Genomic DNA, 9140 nt, shown 5'->3' on the forward strand with positions numbered 1-9140 from the left:
TCCATCCCAATGAGCCCTATAGCTCTATAACCCTGGTGCTCAGAGGGTACCTGTCACCTACTCCCAGAATGAAGTCACAAATTTGTACCCATAGTCACAAATCAAAGGGAATTAGGGCATAGCTGGAATAACAATATGACTCTGAGGGATGGAGTAGGGAGCAGAAGGGCTGGGTTTTCAATCTGTTGCTGGACCTTAATGGAAACCACATTTATAAGCCACGTAGGCTCTTCCTGAATCCAGGAAAAAGGGAAGCAGGAAGGCTTGCCCGTGAGGTTGCAGGTCTCTGTACCCAGCCAAGGCTTTCTGGGGCAAATGTGAAACTCATGTTGAAAATCTTGGATAAGAGTAACCTTAGAATAATGTGATGCTTTATATGAACCCCTTTCCATTTAGTGTTGCCCTGCACCTTCTAAATAATGAACCATTTTCTGTAATACGGTAGGTATTAAAGCTGTTCAACAAATTTTTCCTCCTTTCTTCCTTCTGGCCACATGCTAGGATTGCATTGCCTGGTCCCTGGTCCCTAGTGCTTGAGTGCGACCAGTCTGGTGGAAGTGGAAGTGATACCATCACTTTAACTGCCTTTGTGAGCCCTTCCGAGCTCTCTTCCTCTCTGCCATGATAGTGTCTGCTCCATCAGCCTGAGTTTGGAGTGAGGAGAACATGAAGTAGAGGTCCCATCTGACCCACAGTGGATATGCAGAATAGATGAGAAAGAAACCTTTGTTATTTGAAGTTTCTAAGTGTTGAGTTTTGTTGTTTCTCTTACTGCAACACAACCTAGGCTATTCTGACTGGCTGAATGTATTCACCAGCTACTTGCCCTGAGTCAAGGTGGAGAAATTGATTGTTTAAGGAGCAGTATGGGTAGAAGAAAAGGAATGGATTTTAGAAACAGGTAGATTACAGTTATATCAGCTCTGCCACTCACTATATGTATGATTTTAAGCAAAACTTTTTCTTTTGTTGGGGGGGATTTATTTATTTCATTTATTTTTAGAGGAGGTACCAGGGATTGAACCCAGGACCTTGTGTATGCTAAGCATACACTTTACCTTTTGAGCTATATCCTCCCCTCTATGCAAATTTCAAAGCACTTTTCATACATACTTATTAGAGTGGCAAAAAGACAAACAGGCAAAAACCCATGAACATACTAAATGCTAGCAAGGATACAAATCAGCCAGAACTGGGGATGCAAAATGGTATGGCTACCTTGGAAAACAGTTTAGCAGTTTCGTATAAAATTAAACAGCACCTGCTGTATATCTCATCAATCCCACTCCTACTTACCTAAGAGAAATGAAACCTTCGTGTTTATAGAAAAGCCTATAGCCCTGGTCCCTTGGTATCCCCTGGGGACTGGTTCCAGGACCCTCAACAGATACCAAAACCCACGGAGTTTCAAGTCCCTTATATAAAATAGCGTAGTATTTGCATATAACCTATGCACATCCTCCCAGATACTTTAAATCATTTCTAGATTACTTATAATACCCAATACAATGTAAATACCAGGTAAACAGTAGTAAATACAATGTAAATGCTATGTAAATAGACTGCACCTGACAATTCAAGTTTTGCTTTGGGGAACTTTCTGGAATTATTTTTCCCAAATAGTTTCGATCCACAGTTGGCTGAATCCTGTGGCTACAGAAGTCCGACTGTCCGTGGATGTTTACAGAGGCGTTATTCATCACTGTCAAACGTCCTTCTGATGATGAGTGGACTTACAACCTGTGGTTGAAGGAAGTACAGATATAGGTAACAAGCTGGATGAGTCTCAAATGCATTCTGCTAAGTAAAGAAGTCAGACTGGAAGGGCTACAAAGTGTATGATTCCACTTACAAGACATTCTGGAAAAAGCAAAGTTATAGAAACAGAGAAATAGATTAGAGGCTGCCAGGGACCGGGGCAGCAGGGGGGACAGTTGGCTACAGGGAAGCCATGGAAGCCAAGGGGCAGCAGGAAGCCATGGGAACTGTTGGATACCTTGATTTTGTTAGTGGTGACATAACTTTAGACATTGTCAAAACTCAGAACTGCCTAGCAAAGACAGTGAATTTTACTGTATGTAAATGTTTAAAGTGAATTAAAAGCTAGGCATGAAAGGCCACATGTTGCTTGATTTCATTTCTATGAAAAGTCCAGAATAGGCAAATTTATAGAGACAGAAAGGAGATTAGTGGTTGCCAGGGGCTGGTGGGAGGGAAGAATGTGGAGTGACTGTTAATGGGTGTGGGGTTTCTTTCTGGGGTGGGTGATAAAAATGTTCTGCAGTTAGATAGTGGTGATGGTTGTATAGCCTTGTGAATGCACGAAAAACCACTGAATTGTACACTTTAAAGTGCTGAACTTAACATGTGAATTGTATTTCAATAAAAAAATCAATTAAAAAATCCTTTCTCAGCCAGTTTCCTCAGCTAAAAAATTAATCTTCCTACCTGACAGGTGGTTGTTGTAGCATAGTGTTACATATCGGATACTCAGTGAATGGTTGGCCCCTGCCAGGACCCTCGTTCTGGCTAAATCCCTCTGAATGGTCTTGGAAAGACCATTTCACTTCACTGAGCCGCACGTTTCTCATCTGCAAAATGAAAGTTGGATCAGACAAACTTTCAGATCCCTCGCAGTCTGGCGAGGATGTCTATGACCCTCCTTGATTGATGGAACCACTAAGAATCAGAATGGGTTTGCTCAGTTCTTTTATTTATTTATTTTTGATCTTTTTGGGGCAGGGGAGGTAATTAGGTTTATTCATTTTTTTTTTTTATGGAGGTACTGGGGATTGAGCCCAGGACCCCGGGCATGCTAGGCATGCACTGTACCGCTGAGCAATACCCTCGCCCCAGCATTTGTGTAGTTCTTGACATTTTTCAAAGCACTTTCAAGTAACTTACTTCACTGATTCCCTCACCTAGCATTTAATATATTCCATCACAATGACAATCAAACTTCAGAATGACAAATAATGAATTAGCAGGAAGCAGAGGCCGAGGTGTGATGGGCCGGGGAGTGGACACACACTTATGCCAGGAGGCCCCGGTTCAGAGTGGTTGCAGACGCTCCCATGTGCTCTTGATGTTATGAGCACACTGCCCAAGGCTGGGGCCAGGGGCCAGGCCCTCGCCCCCATGCTCGCCCCCCCCAGGGAGATGATGGCCCAGCTGCCTGTGTGCTCTGTGGACTTCTCACAGACATGCCATTCCACAGCTCCTCCCCCAGCTGGCTATGGTGTCTAGACGCCACAGAAATCCACTCTGTTGCAGGTTAGTGGTGATACAAGCTTTCCAAACCCCTTCCTAAACGTGCTCTCAGTCTTGGGAGAGCTCTTTTTGGTATTGTTGGCTGGAAACGAAGCAGGACATTTTCTCCCAGCATTTTAGGACTGCAGGTATGATTCCCTTTTTACATTCTTTGGTGTGTATCGAGGGTTCCACAGCTCCCCTGAGGGATAGAATGAAGTCTGTGTAGGAGCTTCTATAATGGCACGGTGACAGGAAGGAGAGAGGAGCAATGAAGGGGGCAGGACATCCCAACTCGATCTCACCCTGGCCTGGGGCTATCAGGCCACCTTTGTAGCCCTAGTGGGGAGACACATTGTCTCCCCATCTCACCCCCAAGCTGCCCTGTCTGGGACTCTGGTGCCTTAGCCCTCCCGAGTAGCTCTGAGCTGAGCTGCAGATGCACCTAAGGGAGGGGATGACAGTGCTGTGGATACAGGGCCCGCCTGCCCGTAACCAGGTGAGGCTGAAGCCTTTGAGGGGCCCTGGGGATTTACCAAGAGGCTCAAGTCTCCAGTAGGGAGCCCTGGGCTGCTGTCACCCTGAGGACAGAGCTGGGGTCAGAGCTGGAGCACTTGGGAGGAAGGGTGGAAACAGGAGAGCAGATAATTCCTCTCCAAGCATTCCCTCAGAGTGTCCCAGGCCAGTGAGTGGGGAGGGGGGGTGGGCAGGAGGGAGCACAGACCATGGGAACCAGCAGGGTCTCAAGGCCTGGACACAGGGTAGGGAGGTGACACTCCCAGATGTGCCCTTGGATGTATTCAGCAAGGGGGAGACCATGCCTGGGGGTGGAGAGAGGCTCAGGGAAGTGAAGTGGGCCTGGGGCTACCACTCCTGTGCCTGGGCCGTCCTCCTCGTCTCTCCCCCTCCAATATCCAGGCCTTCACCCCAAGGAGGAGGTGGAGGCCCCATTCACCTCTCTCTCCCTGCCCTCTGTTCCACTGGCCTGCTGTGACCTGGCAGGAGGCAAGAGGCAGGGGCCAGGCAGGTAGGGAGGGCAGGTGAGGCCCTTTCCAAACTTGGGGCCCATCTGCCCTCCCTCCCTGGATGGGAACATTGTCACCAATGCCTTTGGTTCCCTCAGGGCACCCTGGGAACTGACAAGCACCCACAGTAGCCACACCCGAGGCCAGGCAATGCAGTGACCAGGGTGGGAGCCTGCTCTGGTGCCCTGGGCCCACACTGGCACCACCAGGGCCCTGCGTCCCTCTGCTTTCAAGCTCCGGGCAAGAGGCAAGTGTGGGTTGGGGTGAAGGCCGGGGTTTGTTGTGGCTGTGATAATGTCAGGGCCTCCCAGGCAAAAGAAAAGTGCAGTTTGCACATTGCTTACATTTTTCTTATGCAGCCAGGCTGGGAAATGGTTGGAAATAAAAACGTGGGAGGGTGGACAGATTGTCCTCAAAGACAGGATTTTGGTGCCACCCGTGCCCCGATGGGTGAGGGGAAGGGCATCTCAGTGGCGATCCAGTGCAGAGGGTGCTGTGGGCCTGGGCACAAGGAATTGCTGTGGTCTTAGCATAGATGTTTCCTGGACCAGTGACCTCCACCCACAACCCCACTCCATGCATGACCAGAATATCATCCTCACTAGAGATGTAAAAGCAATCAATCAAGAGCTGGGTGACACATGGCAAAGCTCTCAAGCTATTTATGCCAAGAGGGAGAAGTGCTATGAGGCTGGCACCCGCTTCTTCCCATCAGCCCCATCCTAGGATGTGGGTGGCTGGCAGGGGTGGGAGTGAGATCCAGGTTTGGGGCTCTGCTTCCCCTAGGACCTCTAATTTCTAATCGCCAGGGCTGTTTCTTCTGCCCTGACCTCATCTGCCTCCTCCTCAGTGTTTAGGGCACAGGTGGATGACTCCTCTGCCCCTGGCAATCTGGTTGATGCTTTGCCCAAGTCCCAGGCCCTAGAGCATCTCAACTGGCCTAGAACACTTGCCCTTCGTTCTCCTTTCCACCCTTTTTTGACCCTACTCCCAGAAACTTTGCCTCCGGGTCCCTTCTTCCCTAAATGTAGACTGGAGACGAGAGATTCCAGGCAGTCAGAACAGACATAGGAACGGGGTTCGCGAAAGTTCCCCAGGACCCTGGACCCTCCCTCCTCAAACTGGCATCAGCCTTTGTCCTCTTGGCACTTTTGCCTGCGTTTCCTTAGAGGGTCTGAGTTGGAGACTTCTGGTTCTCCCTTTTCCTCCGCCAGGTGAGATTTTTCTCCCCATTTCACCTGCTCTGACAACACTGAAGACCTACTTGTCCCTGCTCCTCCTCCCCCGACTCTCTGGGTACACGGGCTCTTTTGTTCATGGTGACCTCACGACCATACCACAGCAAGCCAGAGCTCTGTTTCTATTGAGCATCTGTTCCCTTAGCTAGTTTGTTGACTGACAATTAATTTTGTTTTTGTGTTCTCTAGAATGTGATTCCATTTTCTACCAGCCTTTCTCCATTTCTGGCTTGAGAGGTGTGTGAGCATGTGTTAGTGTGTGTGTGTGTGTGTGTGTGTGTGTGTGTGTGTTTAAATTTCTATGGAGTGTCCTTTCAAATAAAGAGGCTGTGGTGTTCAAGAGTAGGACAGCTGGATTCAGGACTGAAGGAAGTTTTTGTATGGGTGATGCCCCTGGTGGCAGATACTTGTGCAGGGTGGGGCCATGGCTCAGGGGAGGTGGACTACAGTGGAGAAAGCCCAGGGCCTGAGCAACAGGAAGACTGGCTTCTTCCCCAGCTCAGGGGCCATCACAGGATCCATTTTCAAGCTTTCTGTGCTTTGGTTTCTTCATCCGTCACATGGAGATGTGACATCACTTGCCTGACCCAACCCGCAGACTGTGGAGTGGAGATAAGTCTCCATCCAGAACGGCCTGCTCACTGTCCTGGAAACCTCCTAGCTCACCTCACCTAAACACTTTCGCCCATGCAACAGTCCTTCCTTGGAACATCCCCTCCAAGTCCCCTTCCTTCCTAAATCCTAACTCCTTCAAAGACCCAGGCAGGTCCTTTTTTCTCTGTGAAATCTTCCCTGATTACTTTAGCTATAGCACTGGGTCTCTTCCTGCAACTTCTATAAACATTTATAGTTGGCATTACCAACAAGCACATAATTGCTTTATAGAGCTAAGTTACACTTTGCTGGGATGAAGATATTCATACCTGCTACTAAAAGGTCAGTCTACTCTCTTCCCACAGTCAAGTCTTAAGGAACAATTGTTGGCAAAGGAGCTTTGCTATGTCAACTGCAGAAGTTTTGTTACAATAAATGGAACCCATGACAAAAATATCTCCAAGCTAAACTCCAGTTATTTCAAGTGATACTTAGATCAAAATCTGAATCACAAAATATCTTTTAAAGTCCACTGCAATGGGCTATATACCTTGTATTAGATTCTCTGCTTATGGTGTCAAGTTCTGTACGAGGGAAGAGAAGACGAGAACTACTAGAAAGATATTTAAAGGCTCAGTGTTGGAGTAAACAGGCCCAGGGTCTTACCTGGGCCCCACCAATCATCACTTTCTGCTGGTAGATAAGCTGCTTAACCTTTCTTAGCCTCAGTTTCCTTGCCTGAGAAATAATAAACAATGGGAAGCAGGATTAAAGAGAAGAGTATGCAAAGTTTCTCTCCTTGTGTCTGGTGCATATATAATGTTGGTCATCTTCTCCCCAACTTTAGATTTGGTCTCATCTTGTAATTATCCTTGCTTTTTCTACCCTCCTATGTTGTAAATAACTCAAGGGCAAGAGCTGTATCTAACTCCTCTTTGCACCCCTAAGCACAGCACCTTGCCCATTGGAGGTGCTCCATATATTTTTGATGAATAGACTATGCATCTGACATCAGGAAGACTGGAAGATAAGGGACTGCCGATAGATTAGCACCTGGACCAACCACCAACCCTAAGTCTTTTAGCCCCATGTTAATTGCATTCTAATCCTATAGATGTAGTTGATTCATATATTTTCTTTCAAGCTGGAAAAGACTTTCTACAAGATCTAAACTCTCATTTCTCAGATGAGGAGGCCCAGGGAGGATACATAGCTCTTTCACATGCAAAAAACTAAAACAGTCCATTGTCCTGCGGCTTTAGGAAAATTAAGTAGTTTTTCTTTAGTTTCTTCAAATAATTCCTCTGGACCAGGATCTCTCAATAGCAGCACTACTGACATTGAGACTGGATGATTGTTGTGAAGGTCTGTCCTGAGCACTGTAGGATGGCCTTTACCCACTAGACACCAGTATACACCCCTTCTCTCCTTAGTCATGACATTTAAAAATGTCCCTAGACATCACAAATGTCCTGAGATCCACTGATCTAGACATTACTACAGCTAAAATCCCTTCATATAACACACTGTTTTAATGAATAGTTTGCTGGCAAATCTCATTTGTAGCCAATAAGCCCTGGAGAAAAGACAGAGCCACTCTGTAGTGAGCCTGCCCGGGTCTCAGTCACTGTTGGGATCCACTCATCACGTATCTATGCATCATTTATTTATCATATTCTGTCTACTCCCAGAGGCCTTTGAAGTGAACCTTGACTCATTTCTTTCTCAGAATGACTGGCTTTGCTCTGTGTGCAGCCCAGGAGTCTGGGCTCTACGGAGGGGTGTCCTCCCGTATCCGGGCCCTTCTCACGTTGTACTCTCACTACCTGTTTGTCTTTGCCCCTGTGGACATTAAGGCCCAAGGCAGCAGAGACAATGACTATCTTGTTCCCAGCATCTAGCTGGCACATGAGAGGGGCCCATAAACATTTGTTGATTGAATATGAAATAGTGATTATAATATACTGCATTTAGTTGTCGGTCAAAAGTGTGTAAGTTAGCCACAGCTTATTTAGTTTATAATAATTATTACTTCTGTTTATTAAGAGCCTACTGTGAGCCAGGAACTTTCCCTGTGTTATCATACCAATGGCAAAGCAACCTTATGAGATAGATATTATAACCCCATATGAAAGATGAGGAAACCAAGGCTCAGAGAGAGATTATGACTTGGGTGATTATATAGTAAGAAGCCCAGATTTGGGCTGAGGCTCACCTAACTGCCAGTCTTAGTCCTCTTTAATGTACTACCTCTCCTATTTACAGTCATAAACCTGGGTGCTGGCTCTTTCTGTGTACAGAATAATTGGTTCACAAATAGGGACCAGAAAAATGACTTTATTATTGTATACAGTTTAGATCAGTCCATCCTTGCTCTGTGAGAGACCTGCAAGGACATGATCATTATCTTGTTATACAAAACTGTCTTGGTCCATTCAGGCTGCTATAACAAAAAGTACCATAGACTGGCTTAAACAACAAATGTTTATTTCTCACAGTCTGGAAGCTGATAAGTCCACGATCAAGGCACTGGCAGTTTTGACGTCCAGTGAGAGCTCATTTCCTGGTTCATAGAGGCTGTGTCCTTTCATGCCAGAAGGAATGAGAGAGCTCTATGGGGTCTCTTTAATAAGGGCACTAATCCCATTCATGAGGGCTCCACCCTCATGACCTAATCACATCCCAAATGTTCCACTTTCAAACACCATCACACTGGGGATTAGGTTTCAATGCATGACTTTTGAGGAAACACTCAGTCTATAGCAAAAATAATTGTGTATAATGGCATTCACAGTGACAAGATTTCACGTGTGGCTAATCATCAAAGAAACTGTGTTTTGACCTTGAATCTGTGGAGAGGGTGTGTACATGTATAGGAAAAGGTAGAAGGCAGGATAAAATTCAAGATTTTACCATTGCATAAATTCAATTTCCTTTGTGAAGTAGTTGCTGGAAAATCTGACCCTTAACTCTACCTCCATGAAATGCATCTTAGCCTGCAGTTCTTCATTGCTTACCATTTGCTCCCTTAGAC

This window comes from Vicugna pacos, chromosome 7 (assembly GCF_048564905.1).
Source record: "Vicugna pacos chromosome 7, VicPac4, whole genome shotgun sequence".
NCBI classification, from domain to species: domain Eukaryota; kingdom Metazoa; phylum Chordata; class Mammalia; order Artiodactyla; family Camelidae; genus Vicugna; species Vicugna pacos.